Source organism: Anastrepha ludens, chromosome 5 (assembly GCF_028408465.1).
Source record: "Anastrepha ludens isolate Willacy chromosome 5, idAnaLude1.1, whole genome shotgun sequence".
NCBI classification, from domain to species: domain Eukaryota; kingdom Metazoa; phylum Arthropoda; class Insecta; order Diptera; family Tephritidae; genus Anastrepha; species Anastrepha ludens.
The window spans coordinates 316,635-343,279 of record NC_071501.1 but is presented as its reverse complement, the minus strand read 5'-3'; the positions used below and the strand labels follow the sequence as shown (position 1 = coordinate 343,279).

The 26,645-nt window shown below is 37.8% G+C and overlaps 1 protein-coding gene across 1 annotated transcript in view; it reads left to right on the top strand.

The window, feature by feature from the left end:
- Positions 1 to 2,514: 2,514 nt before the first annotated feature.
- The window catches only part of LOC128863816 (guanine nucleotide-binding protein subunit gamma-e), a 121,142-nt gene continuing 97,011 nt past the window's right edge, over positions 2,515 to 26,645 (top strand). Inside the window, exon 1 of the mRNA XM_054103181.1 lies at positions 2,515 to 3,196. The gene's annotated coding sequence lies outside the window, so the exon portion shown is untranslated. The remainder of the gene's footprint in view (positions 3,197 to 26,645) is intronic.

The window sequence follows — 26,645 nt, the reverse complement described above, 5'->3', positions numbered from 1 at the left end:
CATACATACATACATACATACATACAACCCGACCTAATAAAAGTGTGTTAAAAAGAAAAGGATTTATGTTTTAGTGTTATGGGAATCAATATGCTAATATATTATTAATAAAAATAGTAGCTAAATCGGATGCATTCATCGAAAAATATAAATATTTTCTTTGTTACGAAGTACAAATTTGGCTGTGGCAGGCCAGCGTGAAAATGCCTATTGTTTATTATAGCATGAGAGGATTAGTCTTCTTATTTCTTTGAAAATATTTGGCAATTCTTCAAAGTCCGATAGCTTATCTCTATAAATGCTGGCGTTTTTTATTATTGCTAGGTAATTATCACTATTATCAGTTACCGCTTAGAATGAACTCACCTACTATGAGTTCTCACTTATCACTTATCCCTAACACTCTACATTTATCACTTAGAATTGGTCCTTTTTACATGTTTTCTGTAACTACAATTACAACTATGCTATATAAAGTGTGTAAGTTCGTTGCATGAAAACGCTCACTTTATAACTGAAATAAATGGGTCTACTCGGTATTAAGTTGTCAAAGGACATTTAGTGTTTGTCTCTTGTAAGCTTTTGTTGACGCTGAGCAGAGTATCTAGGTATATCCAATATTAGCAAACAACATGCGTAGCAGCTAAATTTGTGTTAATGGCATTTTATAGTACCCATTGCAATCATGCAACTGCCGTACAATGCTAACAATAATAAGAGCAACTACAAGTATCTGCAACAGTACGCCAGATAAGGTAATTCAATGTTAAGCACTGTTGTTGGGTGAAAAGTATGTAATTGGTTGGGTATGCAGAAGCTCCAAATACCCACAGGGGTTATTCCTGCGATAACACCTAAACAGAAATTTCTGGCTGAGATTTTACCTGAGCTCCTTGACCGGGAGCTTGGAAACCCTATTGAGAAGGTGTTGCAGAAGAAATATCAGGAATCACCTATTAAGAGTTTCTGAGCCAACGTCCATTAATGAAGACCTCATAACTTTAGTGTTCGGATGATATGAGACGTTAATAATTGTGAAGTTAAATTATACTTAGTAAAATAAGTAGCGAATAATGACAATGTAAAGAATTAGAGTGCCAGTAGTTAAATGTGTTTAATTGGTACTTAATTACAAAAAGGTGAAGGATAAAAAATGTATGAAGCCAAATAAGTCAATTGCAAATGTTATTAGGCTGATGGCCAGTTATCTGTGGTCGGATACAAATATTAGAAGCAGGCAGAAGAAACAAAACAAACAGATTTGTGTAAAAAGATAACTAATCAGATACGGAAGAGTGACTGTGAACTGTCAATACACTTGGAGTAAAATTGTTCAGTTGTCTTAAATCGCTGTTCCCGTTTTTTAAGAACCAAGGTTCAAAAAATAGCAGTGAATGAGCCAAAGCAAAAACAATGTAACGTACAAAAGAGTGAGTGACGCGAAAGGAAAACAAGCATTTCCCATGTTACAATAGCTACTGTTGTAGATGACATTGCAATGAATTGCAGGTGGAAGCGACAAAAGTACAGAAAAAGGTCTATGCAAAAGCAACCACCCAAACCACTATGAACACAAAAATGCAGTTAAGTGGTGGCATTAAAGCGCTGTAAAAACAGCAGAAAATAGCAAGAGTAACGGAAATCCACGGCACAAGCGCCGCCGCTAAATCGAAGTCAAGGAAGAGGGCAGGAAGAATGAAGAGCTAAAAGGAAATGCCATGCGTGTTTGCACACTTTAACTGGCGCGTATAGCCAACAATTGTACAGGCGGCAGTTAGAACTCCAACAACAAATACTTACTAAATACGTTGAAGAAACACTTGCGCACTTACCACGACTATTTGAGGTCCATTTATGGCTTCACTAACATCGGCGGAGAACTGAACCGCCAAAAGATTTCTGGTAAATGTGGCGTGTGTGCACAATCGCACACTTACCCGAGTATGTTTATGTACCTTCATACAGGAGTGTCTATGTATATTTTTCTAGTGTGCACAATGAGGCGTAAGTGGTGAGAACACAACAATAAAAATTATGAAAAAGTGCTTTAAAAGTACCCACTGTGCTGAGCTTTGATTTGTTGTCGGTAGCAAACAAATACAGTTCGTCAATTCATACCTACGCTTATCAACCGTACACATACCTTCACATAAAACAACCTGCTTTTTCTTACTCGTTGCTCACTTTCAGGCGCCCACCACTACCACAATACCCCGACAATGTTTACTTTGTTAGTTGCTATTCCATTCTATGTCATCCCGTTTTTATAGTCAACGTTCCGCAACCGCCCTCTGATACAGCATTGCCATTTCGTTCCATCCGCGCTTGTTCCTGTCTCTTACATGCATTCTCCACTGATTAAACGAAAGGAACACGAACAAATATCTGGCCTAGCCGGAGCAGCAGGTATCGTTTGCCCGCAGCAAACAACGCAACCACTGCAACTATGTATATCAGGAGTGTGCTGCCGCCGATAGCACTTAGTTGCATTCATCGTGGCAGCAACATTGGCCATTAACAGTGGTACAGCAGTAATAGTTGTGGTGTTGTTGATAACACTGTGCAAGTGTTGGTGCGCAACAGTCGTCGCCAGTTAGCCATCTGGTAATCCAGCAACGGTCTGTGCTAGTGACACTTCTGCAGCAGCAGCACCAGCGTTAGAAGCAGCATCAGTGCAAGTGGCAGCAATGCAATTCTTCGTTTAAAACAGAAGCAGCAGCAATTCGTAATTCCGTTATTTACGACATTCGCCGTCGTCATCAGTACCGTCGTAGTTGGTGAAATGACAGTTTTCGTGGCTCGTCTTAATTTGTGTGTAATCAGTCGTTCGGTTATTCGGTTGTTCGGTCGGTATTAGTTGTGAGCCGCCAAGTGATGAGCTCGTGTTGCTAATTTAATTTTCATTTCGCTAAGCGTACTAAATTACATTTTTCCACATACTAATATGTTTTTATTAAATTAACTGTACATACCGCATCGACTCGTGTGTCATTTCGTGTGATTGGAAACAGTTTTCGGTTGGCCATATTACTGTTTGCTTAACGGTGTTTAACTGCTGCAAGATAACGGTGTTATTACATTCGGATTTCGGACAACAGCTGCTAGATCTCATATTTTTAGTATAGTAAGCAGAGAACGATTTTGGCGCGCTTTCTTTGTGGAAAGAACCACATAATATTTTAATTTGGATTGGTTGGTAAGTGACGAGTTGATATACATATACAGATGAATATACATACGGGTATATTTCTAGAATTATATATATATTTCATCATTGTTACAGATTGGTTGTAGTATCTACATATATGTACATATGTATATGTAAAATGTCAACATAAAATCATAATTAGAAAATATTTTTTAGTGCTCGAACATTTTCTTAATGCTTTTTATTCAAAAATCTTCAAAGCCAAATAAATATTCCAATAGAATAAAGTATTGTATATATGTTTAAATGAAGAATTAGCATTTAAATAATAAAATATTTTGGATTTTGATTCGTGTTTTAAATGCATATTAAATAGAAGGGAATATGTTATCACAAAATTGGGTCGATATAGGCATCCTGAAAAATTGCAGATTTACTTTTGCGCATAAGCTTATGCGTTTTCCAATAAAAAGTGTTATTCTCGTAAAAGATCAGTGGTTTCGTTGCCTGTGTGGCACGTAGCGCCGTCTTGTTGAAAATAAACGGTGTCCAGATCAATACCATCCAATTCCGGCCATAAAAAATTGTTAATCATCTCTCGATAGTGTAATCCATTCACCGTAACTGTTGCTTCAGCTTCATTTTCGAAAAAGTAAGGTCCAAAGACTCCGCCGGACCATAAACCACACCAAACAGTCACAGGTTGAGGATAGAGAGGCTTTTCAACAATAACTCTTGGATTTTTTGAGCCACATATCCGACAATTTTGCTTCTTGAAGAAGCCACCGACGTGGAAATGGGCCTCAATATGATTTTTCGATGCAATTCCGGATCATTTTCATGCATTTCAACGGCCCAATAATCAGCAAAGACACGACGTTGTTCTTGTGTTAACTGGACTGTATTAGCCTTAAGACCGAAATCTTTATGCAAAATACGGTGTAATGACGTTTGTGGAATGCCTAATTCCAAAGAACGACGAGGAATGGACAAATCTGGGTTTTCTTCAACACTTTCGGCTACAACAGCTTCAGCCGTTCTTGAGCGACGTGCACGGGTTTTATTCTTCACATCACTAACTTGTCCCAACACCTCGAATTTTTTCACCAATTTCTGTATTGTGGTCCGACAAGGTGCTTTACAATGACCCAAAAATGTTCGAGTTTTACGAACCGTCTCTGCAAAATTTTCACCATTTTTATAGTGAATTTTAATAATTTCAGTGCGTTGTTTAAGCGTGTATTGTTCCATTTTTATTAATGGCGTAGTTTCTACTTGTCAAATATCAAAAAATGGCAACTTCGAAAGTGACACCTGCCGAAATAGCGGGCTATTCAAAATACCACCTGTTATTGGAAAACCCTTTAGTTAACTTACTTAAGGAAAATTAAAACAAAATCTACTGGTAGTTTTTGGCAGAAAGTTATTGAATTGACGAAGCCAACACACATGTGGGAATTACTGGAACAGTCCCGCGAGGCACTATTAACAAAAATATAAAGAAAAAAGCACAAATAAAAGAGCAAATTATTCTTGTCACGGGAAGTATTTCACTTAATTACTGTTTCTATATACTGGTAATTTTTATAACTGATAAGAAGATATTGACTATTCAAAAATATATTTATTTTTAGGTTTTATTTCTAAAATTATAAAAATCCTCAAACCTATTATTCATGATACAAAATTATTTAAATTCAATATACAAGTAATATATTAAAGCAAAAATTTCAGTTCAAGTTTTTATTCATTTTGAACTTATGAATAAAAACTCATTTCATTTGTAAGGAACAGGAATTGTCATAAGTAGAAAACGATTGAAACTTGATTTCGGTTCGGATTTGGTTCGGCTTCGGAAAAAAAGGAAAGCAATTTTTTTTTTAGTTTTTTCTTCAAAAATTGCATAAACGTTTAGTCCCTTTAGTTGAAAAAAAAAATCCTTTGATAGGAATTTTGATTGTTTTGGTGTGATTCGTACAAGAACGGTAATTTCTTGCAAAAATTTGGTGGTGAAACGTGTTATTTCAAAATAGTGTAAAAAAAGTCCGTTTAAATAAGAATTGAGTGTATGAATATGTATGAACTGAATTTAATGAAATTGAATGTTTTGTAGGTTTTTGCTCTTTTCTTATAAAACTACTAAATTTTAAAAAAATCATTGCTTGTTTACTACTTGAGCCTTTGAAAATCTTCGGTTCGGCCGAAATTAGCCTTAAAAATCGATGTACGGCAGTTCCCTAATCTTAAGTAAGATATTGCATTGTTAATAAAAAGCAAATATCTCAGTCATTTAAATTTAGTCGATTGTAGTACACGCAGTATTTTAAAGAGATTTGTATTTGAAGAATAGAAAAATATGTTCAAATACAGAATCGAAATACTGTTAATAATGAAACGTCTGTATAATAAACACTTTTGGTTCATTTATTGGAAATTTAATTTAATTAGTTTCTTAAACCCAGTATTGTGCGCAATTCATATTTTTTAACAATGGTAAAGCTCCGAATGCATTACTGCATAAAGAAATCTCCTCATAACAAACCATCTGTCTTTCAGATAGCAGTCACAGATAACTTTCGTATTGCAAAATCGCAGCTGTGAATGAATGACGAATATCTATGCCTGTCCATACAAGTTGAAGGACCTATTGTCTTCACACTGAAAACAAAATTAAGGGCCAACTTGCCCAGAAATAGCAAGTGCAACTTAACAATGAATTTATTATTCAAACTAAACAGAATAAGGTTAACTTTCTATTAATCAGCTCTCCTTACCGAACTTGACAAACTGGTTCTTAGTCGCGCTGGCTATTTATAAGTTATTCCCCAGCAGCGGCGCAGTTCTTGATGATGAGATTAAAATATGATGGCACTGCAGAACGCATGGCGGCCAACCGTGGGTGAATGTTAACTTCCATATCTTCTTCTTAATTGGCGCGATAACCGCTTACGCGATTTTGGCCGAGATTAACAAAGCGCGCCAGTCGTTTCTCTCTCGTGCTAACCGGCGCCAATTGGACACACCAAGTGAAGCCAAGTCCTTCTCCACCTGATCTTTCCAACGCAGAGGAGGCCTTCCTCTTCCTCTGCTACCACCAGCTGGTACCGCATCGAATACTTTCAAAGCCGGAGCGTTTGTATCCATTCGGACGACATGACCCAGCCAACGAAGCCGCTGGATCTTTATTCGCTGCGCTATGTCTATGTCGTCGTAAAGCTCATACAGCTCATCGTTCCATCGTCTACGATATTCGCCATTGCCAACGTGCAAAGGTCCAAAAATCTTACGCAGAATCTTTCTCTCGAACACTCCAAGCGTCGCTTCATCGGATGTTGTCATCGTCCAAGCTTCTGCGCCATACGTTAGGACGGGCATGATGAGAGTCTTGTAGAGTGTTAGTTTTGTTCGTCGAGAGAGGACTTTACTGCTCAATTGCCTACTTAGTCCAAAGTAGCACTTGTTGGCAAGAGAGATTCTACGTTGGATTTCAAGGCTGACATTGTTATCGGTGTTAATGCTGGTTCCTAAATACACGAAGTCTTTTACAACCTCAAAATTATAACTGTCAACAGTGACGTGGGTGCCGATACGCGAGTGCGCCGACTGTTTGTTTGAAGACAGGAGGTACTTCGTTTTGTCCTCGTTCACCACCAAACCCATTCGCTTTGCCTCTTTATCCAGTTTGGAGAAGGCAGAACTAACAGCGCGGTTGTTAAGGCCGATGATGTCAATATCATCGGCATACGCCAGCAATTGTACGCTCTTATAAAAAATTGTGCCTGAGCGATTAAGTTCTGCGGCTCGTACGATGCTCTCCAACATCAGGTTAAAGAAGTCACACGACAGCGAGTCACCCTGTCTGAAACCTCGTTTGGTATCAAACGGCTCGGAGAGGTCCTTCCCAATTCTGACGGCGCTGCTGGTGTTGAGCAACGTCATCTTACATAGCCGTATTAGTTTTGCGGGGATACCAAATTCAGACATCGCGGCATACAGGTAACTCCTTTCCGTACTATCGAATGCAGCTTTGAAGTCGACGAAAAGGTGGTGTGTGTCGATTCTCCTTTCATGGGTCTTTTCCAAGATTTGGCGTATTGAGAATATTTGGTCAATGGTGGACTTTCCAGGTCTGAAGCCACACTGATAAGGTCCAATCAGTTGGTTGACGGTGGGCTTCAGCCTTTCACACAATACGCTCGCTAGAACCTTATAGGCGATATTTAGAAGACTAATCCCGCGGTAATTGGCACAAATTGCAGGATCGCCCTTCTTATGGATTGGGCAGAGCACACTTAAATTCCAATCGGCAGGCATGCTTTCATCCGACCATATTTTGCATAGGAGCTGATGCATGCACCTTACCAGCTCCTCGCCGCCATGTTTGAATAGCTCAGCCGGCAGTCCGTCGGCGCCCGCGGCTTTGTTGTTTTTTAGCCGTGATATTGCTATTCTCACCTCGTCATGGTCGGGTAACCGAACGACAATTCCGTCGTCAACGATTGGGGTATCGGGATCTTCACATTCTCTATGACATGCGCAGCTGTCACCGTTTAACAGGTTCGAGAAGTGTTCCCTCCATAATTTAAGATTGCTCTGTACGTCAGTCACCAGATCGCCGTCTTTGTTCTTACAGGAAAACGCCCCGGTCTTGAAACCTTCTGTAAGCCGCCGAACTTTCTGGTAAAATTTTCGGGCGTTGTTCCTATTGGCCAGCATCTCAAGCTCCTCGCACTCACGTATTTCGGCCTCTCGTTTCTTCTGTCGGATAATACGTCTCTCTTCCTTTTTCAGCTCTCTGTAGCGATCCCACATGGCTCGCGTTGCGCCCGATCGCAGCGTGGCTCTATAGGCGGCATCTTTTCTTTCTGCGGCAGCATGACATTCCTCGTCGTACCAATTGTTTTTTCGGGCTCGCCGGAATCCGATTTCTTCTTCGGCGGCGGTACGTAGTGAACGAGAAATGTTGCTCCATTGCTCGCGCATGCCGGTTTGTTGGGCAGTGCTCTCCGAGAGCAGGAGTGAGAGTCGAGTGGCGAATCTTCTGGCTGTCTGTTGTGATTGCAGCTTTTCGATGTCGAACATTCTTTGCGTAGGTAGATGTACGTTTTTTGCTGCACAGAGGCGGGTGCGCAGCTTGGCTGCAACAAGGTAATGATCCGAGTCGATGTTGGGCCCTCGGATCGTACGTACATCTAATACACTAGAAGCGTGTCTTCCATCTATCACAACATGATCGATCTGGTTTCGCGTTTTTCGATCAGGAGACAGCCAGGTAGCTTGGTGTATCTTTTTATGCTGGAATCTGGTGCTGCAGACTACCATGTTTCGGGCCCCGGCGAAGTCGATCAGCCTCTGTCCGTTACCGGATGTTTCGTTGTGCAGGCTGAATTTTCCGACTGTGGGACCAAAAATTCCCTCGTTGCCCACCCTGGCGTTGAAGTCGCCAAGCACGATTTTTATGTCGTGGCGGGGGCAGCGCTCATAGGAACGTTCCAAGCGCTCATAGAAGGAATCTTTGGTCGCATCGTCCTTCTCTTCCGTCGGGGCGTGGGCGCAAATTAGCGAGATGTTAAAAAATCGCGCTTTGATGCGGATTATTGCGAGACGCTCGTCCACCGGAGTGAACGACAGTACTTGGCGACGAAGTCTCTCTCCCACAACAAATCCGACACCGAATTTGCGCTCCTTTACATGGCAGCTGTAGTAGACGTCGCAAGGTCCTATGGTTTTCTTACCTTGCCCCGTCCATCGCATCTCTTGGATGGCAGTGATGTCAGCCTTTACTCTCACGAGGACCTCAACCAGCCGGGCAGAGGCACCTTCCCCATTAAGGGACCGGACATTCCAGGTGCATGCCCTCAAATCATATTCCTTATTTCGTTTGCAGGGGTCGTCATCAGTAAAGGCAGTTCTCATCCGAGGCTTTGTAATTATTTTCATTGGGGGGGATTTTTAAGTGGCGGGTCCCAAACCCAGCGCACAACCAGCTATCCTGGAATGCTTCGCCTTCTCACGTTAGCTCACTCCCGAACGGGTGTTCGGGAGCTACCCAGAGGATACGTGGGCTAATCCCGGCCGTTGTGAGCTGCTTGAACCATATGTAGAAGAATCGTCCTGGCCACTCCCAAGTGAATGGCGATCAGTAACTTTCCCCACTTGCGTGGACTTCTACACATGGAACCATCCTCCACCGTTGTTAACTTCCATATATAAATAGAAATATTTGATATGCTGGCTGACAGCACTTACCACAGGAACTATTTTCGCTCAACAATTATTATGACTCGCATTATTCTATTAAGAAAATATCTACTGGTTAATCATATTTACCTTTTTAAATTTTTAACATTTCATAATTTAAATTTTCACCATCTCGAATGCTTGCGCGAGCACTTGGACGAATTATATTCGCCTTTCTTGTGTTTTATGAGCTCGTACTCGTAAGTAGCTGATATTTCTTTGTTGGTGTTTTCTGCACAATCCAGAGTGTGTTTACGCAACCACACAATCAACAGGCGCATACGAGTATATATATATACATCCCAAAGTAAAGAAATATCAATTGGATTCAATTTCAATAGCCCTTGGATAAAAGAAGAAGCATAATTAAAAGCATTTTTAAATATGCTCTGCGAGGGACTGAAGGAAAAGAGTATTGTACTTGTTGCGCCGAATATAGGCAAAGAATTTACTTTCAGGGGGACCAAAAATTTCTTTGTACATATATATTATATAATATAATAATACCCGTTTTGTAAATCTGCGATATGCGAATAATAAAATATAACAAATAAGATTTTCTCTTGAAAACCATATCATTCCATCGCATTATACGAGTGACGCCTGATAAGATTGCTGTGTAAAGTATGATTTTATATTTTTTTTAGTTTTTAATCTAACTCCATACTTCACATCATGAGTATATTGCCTTTACGCCATTGGGAAAATATTCTTTAGATTTCTATTCAATGTGGCTTTCTACCACCGCCTCGCTGTCGTCCAAAAATTTTCGTTCCCGAGGGTGAGTTGTCAATTTCTGTGAATCTCCTAGTTATTAAATCATCGCTCCCAACACGACCGTTTCAAGCAACTAATAGTAACATCAAATATATACTATGGTTCTCTGGCAAATGCCGCCTGGTTGGTGTTTCCGTGTACAAATAATAATCCATAAAACTAAAGAAAACTTCTGGCTGTCCCTGAAATGGAAATTCTTACCACTTCAAATTCCAGACAAGTATCGTTAGTTCTTTGCTGAAAGGCCAGCAATCGGACTTACTCCGATAAATTCTACCAAAGGACTTTCGAGGGGCTTCTTTCACCAATATGGATGACAACTTGCGGTCACTTAACATGAAGAAAGCTACCTCTTTCAGTTTTTAGTGCCTGATTGCTAGAGAGCAGTAATGTAAGTTAGATTTGAGGCCTGCTGTAGGTGTATAAAACAACCTGTACTGTTTCTGTTATCTAATGAAATAATATTAAAGAGACGAAATGGAGCTGCGATTTGACGTCGATCTTTAAAATCTGTAAATAACTGATCTTTTAAATCGGTCGTGGTGTGACCATTCGGGGTACCTAACAAGCACTAGTTCTTCTGGAAAAATCTATCTTATCAGTCTTTGATGATTTGCAAATCCTTTCTTATCTGTGAAAATTTAAATCTTTGGTTGGTCAGTACTAATTTTTCGACTTTTTGGGGGTTTTCTTCGGTTACTTCCATTATGGGGGGACCCGGGTGGGGGTCGACTTCACAGAAAGATGTCCAAAATCCTCAAGTAGTGACGCCATTTATTTTTAATTTGAATTTTATTTTGTAACAATGAAAGAAATCACAGTGGGGTGGTCAAAATTGTGAGAACTCCCCGTTTTAGTTGGCAATGTCAACTTAACGTCGTGTTGTTGCTTGTTCCAGGGATAACATTTAATGAGGTAAATAGCATTTAACAGGGGCTGTTCGTAAACTAACAAAGAGTCACTTAAGGGGATCCTGTGGTCGGGAAATTTCGAAAAATCAATTGTTTGTTGTTTCAATATATAGAAAGTATAATATCTTAAGAATATACTGTAAAATTTTCATGCGGAAATTCTCAATATTATAGTTTCTTCAGCCCATTAAGTGAGTAGAGAGCGGTCCGCGCGCTCCCGTGAATCAAACTTTAATCTCATTTATCTCGAAACGACTTTTTTCGTCCTGGAATCGTCTGAAATTTTAATATGTTGTTCACAACATCAATGGCTATCCTCCGTACTAGAATCACATTATTATTTGAATTATTTCGTATTTTTTATTAAAAAAATGGAAAACCGATTTTTAGAGTGTCAAATTCAAAACCGCGCAATTTTGCCAATTTATGATTATTTTTTATTCTAGTACGGGACATAGCTACAGTCATACTGATAAATAATTTTTTTGGGTTTTTGTGTATCAGATAAATAGAAGAGCCAAAATGGACAACACCGTCCAAGTCCAATTTTTCGGGAGGGTCAACTTTAGCGCCATTTTTAAAATTATTAAAATTAAAAAAAAAATTCTTTTACATAAAAAATTAAAAACTTTTTTTAAATTTAATTTAATTTAACAACTTTTAGGCTGGGGTAAGAATTTGGTAAAAATGTTTGCATTTAAAAATGTGTTGAAATTTTTGTTCACCTGATGGAAAGAGAATAGAAAACTGGGCATTGTAAATTCTGCGAACAAAAATGAGAGTTCACAAATTTTGCGGTTTGTTTTATGCAGCATCAGTAAGCTAGCAGGTAGTATACCCAAGGATTTTTAGATGTACATATGAATGTACGTAGCATTTAACAAAGGTCGATTCTAGTGGTTTTTCGAAGCGTGTTAAATTGGTGACTGCGGTACTATGATAAATAGATTAATATTTGTACAATGAACTTTGGTGGTATTGGCGGTTTCACATTTATTTATAGTTAATACTCAAAGCTTTAGTTGGTTAATGTTTTATTCGCGGTTCGGATGCTGTGGCTAACTGCTGTCCCAGCCATACAACAATAAAATCACGCAACAATGGCTATGCAAACTTAAAATTTTGTTGAAATAAAATACTCGTATAACTGCATTTAATTTTTTGCCTTTACACGTATCACTTCTTGGGGTACTCCTTATGATATGCGTAGTTTACATTCACAAGCTGTGGATAACTACAATGGTAAGAAATTTGAATGCCTAAATATGTAAGTGTGCATCTACGATTTTGGCAAGTTTTTTGGGTGGAGCTTCTCTTGCGCTTTGTATGGTGGCCTATATATTTTCCTGCAAATAGTTAAAGGCGTCTCCAAACAAGCATTAAATATTTTTCAAAGCCATTTGAGGCTATCGACGGGTTGTTTCTGTAAATGGTGTGTGGATCGCTTTACGCTTGAACAGCAGAGCAAAATATTGAAAATTAAGTTCCAAAATGAATGTTGTACTGCCGAAAGGGTGCGAATTTTAAAAAGAAATTGTGGCATGTTGTAAAGAAAAATGTATGTATTTGGGGCTCAGTCTGTGTATACCTGGAATAGTTCATGTATACCGTGAGAGTGTTTTTTATTTTATTTTTTTCTTGAGTTCTTAAAATATATTCCTTCTTACGTAAATAATAAGAGAACCGAATATGAACGTATGATTTTGTGCCAAATTTGGGCCAAAACCAATTGATAAACTTTCGTGCTCACAACAACTTACTAAAATTTCATCATCAACTGACACAAATTCAGGCTTTGGTTTTACAAAAACACAAAGGTTTATATCTTCAGAAAATCAAATATTATTATGTCAGTTTCCAAGCACAATTGTGAAATCCTTATTTTAATAATTTGTTGATGTTGCTTCGTACATTTCAACAGATTTCTCTTTATCTCTGATTCCTTACCGCTCAATATACATTTAACAAAATGAAGTGACTTTACCTTCTTCTTAAAAAACTACGGCCCGACATCTAGGGCTGTCTGGTGTACCCTTGAACATAGATGTATTTCATTTTACCTCGCTGAGTGCCAATAGCATTCTTAGCCATCGCTCTGAGGTAGGTGCAACTGTGTGACAACATACACATCCTTTGCATACCTTAAGGCGTCCAACCCTGTGCTAGTAAAATAAATTGTTTGTTAATTGATTTGTCTGAATGCTCTGCTGCCATCAATTGCAGAGGTATCGCACACTAATTGCGCAATCAGCGGACATTCCCTTTGGGGAGTGAAATAATCTGTGTAACTTAATTACAGCAGAATTAAAATGCTGAGTACAGACATTTTAATGAATAAGTATTTAGTTTTGAATTTGTGTTTGAAAAGCAAAAGGAGTACACGTTTGCTTAACTAAAGCTTCTTAGTTTAATTGCTGGAAACTGAAAGTCTGGTAAAAATTACTAAATATATTTTGTGTTGGAAGTGACAAGCCCAAACATGTACAGTATGCCATTCATGTATCCGCGTCAATTTGTTTAATCAAAAGCTCAATTTAAAAGCTCATGAAAAATTTATTTAGTGACACCTTTGGGTTCAGACAAGGTCAAATATCTTTCTTCTGCATTATCGTTTTAATCAGTAAGAATTTGTGTAGTTTATTGACTTTTCTATAAAACAAACAAACCCTACGCCTAGTACTAAGCATCGGTCCAATTTACGATGTTCAAGAGCATCATAAAAGGGATGCTGTATTCGCGCAGCCGCCATGACGACATCCTTTTTCATCTTTAGAATAGAGTACTGATCGCCACCATCCACCGCTATTGTTGACTAATTCTACAACCCAATGAACTAAGTCTATTATTTTTTCGATCATCTTAAGTAAGAATGTTGTGGTACTTATGGGCCAAAAATTCTGGGCAACTGATTACTCAGCTTTCCCCGTTTGGTGACCAATAAAGAGGTACAGGGTGTGCGATGGCAGTATAAGGTTTTAAATTTAAAGTTTCTCAAGTGAAGATTTGACTGGTTCATGGGTGTGAAGATTCCGCGCAACAAATGCGGTGGCCGAAAGTCCACGGCCGGTACACAGCCGCAATACAAATAAAAATATAGAACTCGTTACTTGCACAATAGTGCTTGGTCCCACATCGCACACGCCCAGAGAGACCATGGCGATATTGCGTGACTTTTTGATAACATACTGATAAGTCATTTCGGTGACATATCACGACCACTCAGTTCGCCCGACCTTATCCCTATGGACTTATTTCTGTGGGGGCACGTCAAAAGTAAAGTAATGAAACGAACCCAGCGACCATCGCAGCACTAAAAGAAAATATATATAATATCATTCGCGAGGCCATCAGCATCTCGACAGATTTCAAGAGCTGACGAGCAAATAAATAAAGAAATGTTCACTTGTCTGCTTTTAATAGTTACTGAAACAAGCTTTTATTAGTAGTAATTGTAAGCTTTAAATTTCTAATTCTGCAACCGCACATACTGGATGTGTCTCTGGGTGAAACTTTTACCAGATACTCTTCAGGAACCTAGTGCAGACTTTAAGGAATACGATTATATTCACCTTTCATCTATCGAATTTGTGTTTCTTTACATAGCAGCTACTGTAAACTTCGGACCCAGCCTGTCACTTCGATTGGATGGGGGTTATGTTAGGCTAGAAGTACGAGTATAAAAGTAATAAATTCAATTTTCTGGTACATACAGCACTTGAAAAAGAGTATCTGTGCGTATGCTTCCCATTGGCCTCAAAACTTTGAGAAATCAATTTAAGTAAAGCCTTGTGAGAATATTATAAATTTGCTGCAACGGAATGTTTTTACGTGGCGCTGCATACGGAAATAACATGCATTCATTTTTATATTGTATGTAGATGCTTAACAAATAATATTTAAAATGCATTGGGGACACAAAAAAATCTGAATAAAAATAAGATTTTTGCTACAATTTTGATGTTTTTAACCTCTGCCCGACTATTTTCGAGAAAAATGAATTGCAACCAACTAACTTTTCAAACAGTTTAGTCAAGTGCAATGAACAGTTGGTATTGGTATTGGAATTTCCGTTGAACCTGAATAGAGAAAATGTGCGAAGTGGTGTAAGGTAGTGTTTCTACAGCGATAAGAAATTTAAAACCCTTCCGCCTGCATTTGCATCTGCCTGTCTGCCTTCGTTTGCATGCCATTTTTGAAAAGTTTTCGTTTTGAGTAATTGTCATGTATAGAGGAGTTTGGCAAATACCAATAAAGAAACATTTCTGCAAAGCCAATCAAGTGTAAATTGTGAGCCACTCAAGTGTGACTTATGTGATGCACATTTATAGACTATTCATCAGTCTCTGAATAAACGTTGGAGTTTTGATGATGTAGTTAATTCTGTCCAAATATAGAGAGAGAAAGCGCAAGGGAGAGGGAGAAAAATTTGATAAGTAATTTTTAATAGTTTCGTTAAGGTTATTTATAAGAATTTTTAATCATTTTAATTACAAATGAATTTCATGTAAAAACATCATAAAAAAATATCATCGAAGCCATCGGATTCACCCAAGCTGGTTCGTGTGAAACTACTACTCTGGCGCGCCAGTTTGAGAATGCTGAAGCCATAAAACAAATATTCAATGTTATCGTTGAAGGCGGAGCAGGGAACATTTCAGATAATTGAAAAAAACTTTGGCAAATGTGTAGTGCAACTGGGAATGGGATCTGAAGGCAAAGATAAATTTTAATGATTAATTGAAAATTATTTTATAATTTTTGGATTCAAGCAAACTCATAGACAAAGAAAGTTAGAGCCTGGAACCTCAGATGGGCGGAGGAAAACTTAGTCTCAACATATAAAAAAGTGGGCGTGCTTTTATCCGATCTCAATAATATTTATGGATGTTGGTTCTAAAGTTTTATTAAAAATTTTATTAAAAATTATTATTAATTTTTATTACCCCAAAATGGGCATGGTCTGGCGCATTTTTCAAAATTTTACTTATTGCTTTCTTCAAATTTACTGATAGATGGCAGGTGACGGATTCTCTACATTTTCCACACCAAACCACCTTGGATAAAGAATTATATAATATGTGTACCAAGTTTCAGTGAATTATATTTATTTCTGCTCGAGCAGATGATGACTAATTAGTAACATAATGACAGAATCCATATTATAACATAATAACTATAACTGATTAAAAACTCACTTTATGTTAACAGAATTTTTAATTTAAAGAATTTGGTAGAATTTTAGCTTAAAACAATATTTTTTTATATTTCTAATTGCGTAATTTGTTGAGCTTTGCGTAATTTGCTAAGCGATTTGAATAAGTGCATTTAGACCTTTTAACTACTAATCTCTCTTATTCACAAAATTTCAAATCTCCTATCTCAGAAATTCAATATGAAAGTTTTAGAAGTATGAACGATATTTCGTATTCTGCTCTTATTGTTGAAAAGTTAGCGAGTATAGTCCAAAACATTTAATTTCGTTTAAGCTGCACAGTTGTGTTGCTCCGATTCCAGTCAAAGCTTATCCGCCATGCCTACACATCCGTGACGCGTACTGATGCGAGCTGTTATCCTTTACCCGCAAATTGTTCTGTGCAGTTTATAAATTCTGACAAACAAAAAGTGGGAAAAAGTGCGGCAAAAAATAAAAAAAATGTCAAACTTTTGAGTGGCACAGGAAGGTGATAACAAACGATGGAAAATTTTTGAGCTGACAGATAAACACACTCCACACACTTACACTCGCTTAGGTCCCCTACAAGAATTGCATGATGGAAAATAATACTCGTACATACAAAAATTGTTTTTACTAATTCTTATGCAACTACTTTCACTGCCTCTTTTTACTTAAAAATGTATATGAAAGAGTGAACAAATAATGCCAGGGAAAACCCCTCTCATGAGGGAACAACTGAAAATTTTTTTATGCAGTTTAAAAGCGCGCACGTATCTTCCCCATTGAAATTTGATATAAGTATATGACACCCTTATGATTGTTCACTCTCTAGAAAGTTATTAAAAACTAAATTTTTCAGATCGCTGATGAGTCAGAAATAACGAAGCAGAACAATTAATACAAGGTGGCTCTTCGAAAAGTGGAGAGCTCAGCTTGTTGGATGACAGATAAAATTCGAGTTAGCACCCAAGATATCGCAATGCAAGAGTTTGAAAAGTAGTAAAAATATAAGATAACTTTTTATAAAATGTTAAGAAAGTAAACAGAAGAAAATGATTGTTCGATTTTCATTTACTTGTAATTGATATTTACATAAAATTTGATTGGTCAAACTGTCAAAACATTAGATCAATTGTGGTTTCTCATATGCCATGAGTATTACTTTATTGTTGACTACAAAGAAACATTAGAGTGAACGGTGCAGGTATATGTTTAATTTGTCGACAAAATCCATAACCAACTTTCAGACTTGTGACTAAGAATGCGGTAGAAACTTTGTTATGAGCATTTTTTAAAGTTTCCATCAGCGGTGACTATCACATGATCGGTAAAATGACTGCCTCTGTTCTTGCAGGGTAGCTGCTTGCAGTTGCGAGATATGGCACATCTGCGACACGTTTCACGCCTAGAACTGCGAGTTGAAAGTTTTTGGATGCACACATGCACAGACTTACCAAGTACGGAATGCTTAACACGATATGAACCGAACTTTATATACCCATGCACATTTTAGTAAAATTCGATTTGGGCTGTTAATTTGTGGATCAAACAAATTCATAGACAATGGGAGTTGTAGCTTGTAACACAATACGGACGGACGGAAATGTAGTCCTAACTAACTTATAAATAATGAGCCTGCTGGATCTAAATTAGGTGGAAAACAATACAGGGACTCAATTTAGGTGGGTTTTCTGAGTGGACGGTTTCCCAGAAGTGGACGTGGCGCTGCACATTTTTCAAAACTTTACTTCCGTCATATTTTTTTCTTGGGTTCATAATTTTTACCAAATTGGAGTAGTCCTGCTTCATTTATAACAGAGATATCACATAAAGGGGCTTCGTTATTGACCTATTTTACCCATTTACAATGCCAAACTACCCTGCATAAAAAGTGATATGTATACCAAGTTTCATTAAAACACATTAATTTTTGCGCGAGCTATTGTGCACATCGACGGACGGACAGACATGGTTAAATCGACTCCTATCTTCATTCTAAGCATCTTGGAGTATGTAAGTATGTGTACGTCTGTATCTAACTCGATTATTTTACGCTGTTACATACAGACGTTATGTGAAGAAATTTATAATACCTTTGGGCGCAAGTGCGTGGGTATAAAAATATACGAGGGTATGCATGTATGTATGTACGTACATAAGTACGAATATGTAGAACTGCATTTATGTACTTATGCAAGTGGGCCCTTGTTGTATCTGTTGTTTGCGGCGGCTGTGATGCAACGATGTACATAAATTAAAACAAATGCAGAAAGTTTCGCTAACCACCAATCAATGGTGACAATAACTACATACTTCCACAGAATTGAAAAAAGAAAACACATATGAGCATAATCATATTGTTAACAATAAAATAAAGTACGTAGAAGTATGCTAAGCTCGAGAATTGTATGCCAACAAACTACAACATTCGATGTGGATTCCAAGTGAGAGTCCCAATTGATAGTATTTTTAATCTTTTTATAATTTACTTATAGTACATTTTATTTGTATTTTCACTTTACGATATTTTTTTTTTCAGTATGATAAGAAAAAGCTCTGCGAACTCCTATGTAAACATATTTACTTGCACATAGCCATTTTGGCTGAAATTACATGTGTAGCAAATTAAGACCGAAAAAGTTTGTTGAAAACTGTGAAAGTTTGCTGCGCTTCTTGAGATTCTCCCAAACAAATTTGTTTGACAAAAATGCAAGGAAGTGCATCTATGCATGAAAACCTTCTACATATATTTATTGGTGGAGAAAAATGAATAGAAAATGTTGTTATTGTTATAATGTTGGTTATTTCGCATTTCGTAGCCATACCGTTAAATTAAGCTTGTTGCAGTCAATTTATTTTGTAGCCATGTGAGTAACATACGAAATGTGTGCACACGCAAGCGTATGTGTATACCTGTGCGTGGGCGGCAAAAGGCAGAGCACTTGTTCGCTTGCTCACTCCTTTCATAAGCTCGTTAGCTACATACTAACGAGCAAAATGTCGTGGCGGCAATGACGCGTGCACTGCCGTCAATATTCACAGGTTGCGGAGCGTGATTTTGGCTGCAATACGGTGGGCTGTGAAGTTTTTTTAATGCTGTTCACTGCTTTCATATGCCTTTGCTGTATGGCAGTTGAACTTTATTTAATTCTAAAGAAAAATGTTATCGGGATAGTTGGGAAGGAAATGATTTAAAAGCATTTTCTTTGTTAAATTCAAAACTTTTGGAATTAACTCAGCGCAAACCGTCTCACTAACTCATTGTATCCCAACATTAAACACTATTAATAGGTCAACTATATAAGTATGTATGCATGTATATAATGTTTAATTGTGGATATGAAACTCCGCTCAACTAGTAAACTTGCATTTAGAGCTACATTCAGCCAAAGTTATGAAAGTGCTAAAAATCTAGCAGATATAAATTAATAAAATATTTATTTTTTATGATTTTTCTAATAAGATACATATTTCCTAGAGCCAATCATTTAAAAAATTATATCGAAATATTTCTATTTAAAAAATTAAAGCAGCATATAATAAATCTTAATATTTATTTTTATTCCCGTAACTGTAGGTAGAAGTAAGTATCATTACTTATTTGGTAATCACGTCTACTGCGCACCTTTTTTTAGTTCTTCAAAAAAATAATAAAAGAAAAATCAAAACATATTTTTACAAATGCTTGTTTTCCAACGAAACACCCATTTCATGCTTGAAATATTGTTACCTTGAATGCCTTCCTTCCCGCAAACCTTTCCTCTACGCATTTGCCGCCGTATGTATTCATGTGTCCTGCTCATTTTTCCTCTTTCAATTGATTTCAATTTCGTATGTGACGCTCCACATAAAAACGTATATTTTATTTCTATGCATACACCATGTCGATAAAATATTGAGATCAACTATTGAATTGCAACCAATGAATTGCAAGTAGCCACATTCTTAAAAGTTTAGTTGAAAACAAAAAAATCATGCACAAAACGAAGAAAAAACAAAGAAGGAAGGAAAAATTACCGTTACATACCGGTTTCGTCCAATATCAATACCAAAACACCTTGAACAAAGAGTAATATGTGTCCTGTCTCGATTTACTAAAATATATTAAGTTTTGCTCAAGTTAAGTCAATATATGGTCTTATCTATCTCGATTTCTTTATGCTGTTATATACCACCTTAAAGTGAACAAAATTATAATACTCTTGGGAGCAAGAGCGCGAGCATATTAATACATTTTAAATAAGATTTGATAAGAATTGATTTTTATTTTTAAAAATAATTTTAATAATTTTGGCGGCCGCCATAGCCGAGTTTTTCTAATGGCGGTCGCTCCTTGACAGCCAATGGCAAACCTCTGAGTGTTGTCCTGCCATGAAAAAGCTCCTCATAAAAAACCATCCGACTGTTTGGAGGCGGCTAGAACTGCAAATTGCTTTGATAAATAAAACAAAATTCCATTTATTTTAAATTATCATTTTTAAACTGTCCATCACAACCCTTTTAATAAATTGCTTTTGCTAATTTTCAATGTTTTCCTTTTGTACTGGTATTAATAACTTTGAACCAATAAAGTCCCTTTGTGCATATGGAATGCAATCGTGAGTTTTTCCATATTGCGTAAAATTACAGGTAAAAATACTGAGCTCTTCAATTTCCTGTTTCACAATTTAATCCAATAATAGTTACAGTTTAGTTGTTCACAGTTGCGTTTCGGCAGCATGCAAATATAAAATTGCAGTAAATTCAAATTAAATAATTAATACATTAATCGCTCGATTGCAGAGCCTGTGTTACAATTTTTTACACGAAGCTATGTTAGGTTAATCCGTTACAAAATCAAACTGCGTTGGGAATTTTATTTATCTGTTCGTTAGCGCAGAGGCGTTAGGGTATAAAGTTTTGCGGGCTCGAGTTTAAATGCCCAACCTAGTGTTTCCTAATGCTAGTGCATGCAAATGTACACACATATGTGCTTGAAAACGTAAATATGTAAATACGTAAATATTTATATGTATGAATATGAAATTGGACTTCATGGTTTTCAAAACGTACATATGTACATACATTTCTATTCAAGCTCTATACTCGGTTGCGTACATTTCTTTATATGTTAAATGACATGGCCGTGCGAATAGGATACATCTAATTCAATTAAGTTGTTTTAGGTTACGCTTCATCTATCTAACATATTTTTTCTGTAGTTTCTGTTTTCTATGCATCATTCGCTTTGTTGTTCTTTTGACTACCCTTCACGTTGTGTGTTAACTTGTGTGTATTTCTGCACTTTGCATGTGCATGAGAATGGGCCTTTGTGTGTATGGATTGTCAAGCATTTCACCTCTCATTGATCGTTCGTTAGTTGGTATTTCGTTTGCTCGTTGCTTGCGCTTCTGAATAGTTATTCCACCGGCTATGCATAGTCTACTGGGTTGGCCTCATTCGTCAGAAGTTTTTTTTAACCGACATTCTGTGGAAATGGTACACATCACAGCCTAAAAGTATTGGTGATGTTGTTTTCCACCTTATTTTAGTTTGGGTCATTTGCCTTTTGTGGCTTCCTCTGTGATATACATATCTACATTCTACACTGTTTTTTAGTTAACTGCATATGCAGAGATATAACGGTATGTGCATGTATTCATTGGTGATGTTGAACAACAATTGGTGGGAGTAAGAGTTTTCAAATATTGGAGGAAATAAATATTTAACTTTTTTTAGCTTCCGTATTTTGAGATATCGTTTTTAAATTATTTTACGAATGTCTTGTGAGCCTAATTTTTTTAATTGATTTGTAATTTGTTGACATACACTTAGTCATAAAAAATATATTTAATATAATATATTTTCTAAGAAAGCTCAATTGGGCAGTTAAAACAAAAATTTCAAAATTGATCATCCAAATGATGTACCGAAACCTTCACAAATATTTGGACGTTCACGGTCAAAGCATCGCGTTTTTGTGCAGGTAAAAAAATAAGATAGATCTGAGAAAATACTATAAAATAAGAATACCCGGCAAAAGGATAGGCAGACCAGATTCATATCAGATGATAGTGGTCACCATATTTATACTGACGGCGCAAAGATGGGCAATGGCACTGGATCGCGAGTGTACTCGGAACAATTATCTTTAACTTGCTTCTTTAGACTTCCAAACCGGTGTAGCGTCTTTCAAGCTGAGATCTACGCTATAGCAAAAGCAGCAACAACGATAAAACTAATGTACTCACCGGGATCTTCGGGAAACCTTGCCATTTTTGTTGATAGTTGAGTTAAAGAATGTAGGAGGCCCCTCTCGCTTATCCAACAACACAACACCACACTTTGTTAGGTCCGCGGCTACTCTGGAGTGGAGGGAAATGAAAGAGTGGGTGAATGTGCAAGGAAAGGTTCGGCGCTTAACCTTGAACGAGTGGTAGAGAAAATAAACATTCCTCTAAATGAACTGTATACTGTGATTGACCTGAGCGTAATCGAGGAACCCAATAGAAGGTGGTCTCTGGCTACTAACTGTAGGGTATTCAAAGCGCACTGGCCAAAACTGAATATTAAAAGTACAAAATGTCTGCTCGGATTCAACAGATCAACCACCAGCATTCTCACAGGTGTTATAACGGGTCACTGCACTATTGGCACCTTAGCCAGTAGGATGCGTGTACCTTACAATGGCTTCTGCAAAAGTTGTGGAGATAAAGAAGAAATTGAGTCGGTACAACACCTCCTCTGTGAATACCCCTCACTTCAAAGAAGCCGTGCCAAATATTATTATTTGATTACTTTTTCGAAGGCCTGGGAAATTTGAAAAAACGTCTTACTGGATCCCTCCAGTTACCTTCTCAAGAAGGTCTAAGTGATTTAAGCAACTTAGTTAGGGGATGGAAATCAAATGCAAGTATGACAATAGGCCTTAGGGGCCCCGAATGTCTTTCTTGTCCACCTGGCTAACCTAACCTAACCTAAAGCGGGTGTTAAATTGAGATGATAATATACGAACCATTTTATTTGAGACTGACTGGTACATATTGGCGGCCGCCGTAGCCGAATGGATTGGTGCGTGACTACCATTCGCAATTCACAGAGAGAACGTCGGTTCGAATCTCGGTGAAACACCAAAATTAAGAAAAACATTTTTCTAATAGCGGTTGCCCCTCGGCAGGCAATGGCAAACCTCCGAGCGTACTTCTGCCATGAAAAAGCTCCTCATAAAAATATCTGCCGTTCGGAGTTGGCTTGAAACTGTAGGTCCCTCCATTTGTGGAACAACATCAAGACGCACACCACAAATAAGAGAAGGAGCTCGGCCAAACACCCAAAAAGGGTGTACGCGCCAACTTATAATGAATGAGTCCTGGAAAATATTACACTATCAATGCAAAATACTGCATATTAATATACTTGAGTGTATGCATGCATGCATAGAAGCTAACGTTTATTGCTATTAAATTGGTATTAAATTTCTCGTTCAATTAACCTTGCCATGTCAACTTTGCCTAGTCGTTCGAATTCACGTGCAGATTTATACACATTTCTACATTCTCATGTTTGGCATGCAAACATGTAACTTTTTGTATCTACGAAGGTATGTGTTTATATGTATGTATTTGCTTTTCTACTCAAGCCTCACACAAATCCCCACTTTAATGATGTACTAATAGGTCTATTTATAAGTTCGTGCGGTTTTACAACAGATGGCGTAACTTGATTATTATTCCATCGATCCACATTTCCAAACATTCATTGGAGAGCTACTGTCGTAAGGCACAAACGTCAGTATAAGTTTTTTATTTGAAGCGTAAACAACAATATTTTTACCACACTTGAAAATGTCGAATTTCGTGCCAAATAATGTGTTTTTGCGGGGAATTCTTCTTCATTATTTTAATATGAAGAAAAAAGCAGCCGAAAGTCATCGTATCTTGGTGGAAGTTTATGGTGAGCATGCTCTATCTGAGCGAACGTGCCAGAAGTGGTTTGCACGCTTTAAAAGTGGTGATTTTGGCTTGGAAGACGAAGAACGCGAGGGTGCGCCGCCAAAGTTCATGGATACCGAATTGGAGGAATTGCTCGATCAAGATCCGGCTCAAACGCAAGAAGAGGTTGCAAAAACTTTGGGAGTTGATCAATCAACCATTTCCAAACGTTTAAAAGCCATGGGAATGATCCGAAAGGTAGGCCATTGGGTGCCGTATGAATTGAAGCCAAGAGACGTTGAACGCCGTTTTATGGCATGCGAACAACTGCTTCAACGGCACAAAAGAAAGGGTTTTTTGCATCGAATTGTGACTGGCGATGAAAAGTGGGTCCATTACGACAATCCAAAACGTCGGGCAACGTATGGATACCCTGGCCATGCTTCAACATCGACGTCGGCGCAGAATATTCATGGCCTGAAGGTTATGCTGTGTATCTGGTGGGACCAGCTGGGTGTTGTGTATTATGAGCTACCGAAACCGAATGAAACGATTACGGGGGATGTCTACCGACGACAATTGATGCGTTTGAGCCGAGCACTGCGAGAAAAACGGCCGCAATACGCCGATAGACACGACAAAGTTATTTTGCAACATGACAATGCTCGGCCACATGTTGCACAAGTGGTCAAAACATACTTAGAAACGCTCAAATGGGATGTCCTACCCCACCCGCCGTATAGTCCAGACCTTGCGCCATCCGATTACTATCTCTTCCGATCGATGCAACATGGCCTGGCTGACCAGCACTTCCGTAATTACGATGAAGTCAAAAAATGGATCGATTCGTGGATTGCGGCAAAACCGACCGAATTTTTCACAAAGGGAATCCGTGAATTGCCAGAAAGATGGGAAAAAGTAGTAGTAAGCGATGGACAATATTTTGAATATTAAATTTGTAACCATTTTACGTCAATAAAGTTTCAAATTTCGAAAAAAAACCGCACGAACTTATTCATAGTCCTATTAATTACCTGTTGCTTAATAAGTCAGCAAAGTTGCTGCAATGCGGGAGTAGTAATAAAAAATATATTTCTGTGATGCAATTTAGATGTGACTTTGTTAATGAGCTTTACAATCATTATTTATTCTGAATAATCTTCTTCTTCCAAGGAAATGACGCATAATACCAATAATTCTTGTTCATAATTTGGGCAGGCGAAAGGTGTTCAAAGTGAATCGTACCACAAATTTTGTATCTATTCATCATACAATAGTTGAAGCTTTTGATCCATTGAACACCACTTTGCTACTTATATTTCTGGGCTGACAATGGAAAAATGAACATTAGTGGTAGTGGTTTAATTGTTATTATCATCATCATCGATATTTTATGGCACAACAACTGATTTTGGATGACCTTCCCGGTTAATTGTAAATGTGTCCATTGTGATACCACACAGGGGGAGGGGAAGGGAACAGGAGAGGGGGAGGAACCAGACAGAATCAAAGGCTTGGATTAGAGGATTTGATGATGACGTCTAACAGTGGCGATTTAAGTATGTGTTAACCGCTTCAAGCTGCTGATGAATTTCACCAGATGTGTGATATGTGCGAAAAAGTGAAAAACCTACCTAATTTGATAGCTGTGGCTTTGTTAGCCTTAGAAATTCTCTCGAGCGCCCCCGATCTACCCGCGACCAGAAGGATCTCGCGACTTTGCATGTTCGCGCAATATCGCAGCGTTCGCTGAGTTGACGCGAAGACCATCTTTCCAGGAGCAGACCACAGGTTCCTAAGGGAACTCCAATCCTCTCATATTGCGATGAAGCCGTCTCAAGGGTCTCCTGCGTAGCCCCCTCATCGGCCCAGCAGTTTCCCTCTATGCCGCTGTGACCGGGAATCCAAATGAGCCTAATATTGAAGCCTTCCTTCCCGGAATTCACGAGAAAATTAATTGTACCTATTTTTTTCGGTGCTAAATGATGATGGTTGTATGGTCAGCGATACATTTTTGTTAATAACCGTCGAAAATTGTGAAAAACAGTCACACTAAAATATTCACAGTTTTATTCCATTTCTTGCTGAGATGAATTTTTAAAACCTACGTAAACAACATTAATATCGCTCATATATCAAAATGTGCTGAGTGCATTTATGGTAAAATATGTCTAATGGAACATAAATACCATAAGTGCCCAAGGTCAGCAATGTATGTATATAACAACCCTCGTATTATTACAATAATAATTGCAGCTTCTTCCCAATAGGATGGATTGCTTTTCTATAATATTTGTTTATAATACCAAACAGACAACATAAACTACGCTGAATTGGATATTTTACTTAATCTTTATATTCGTTCTCGAAACCTTCGGAATAATCAACTATTTGAAAGTACAGTACTAATTATCGGGGATTGAAACTACTTTCTAGTTTTTACTTGCTACTTGCGAAATTATTCATGTGTTCATCAGCTAGCG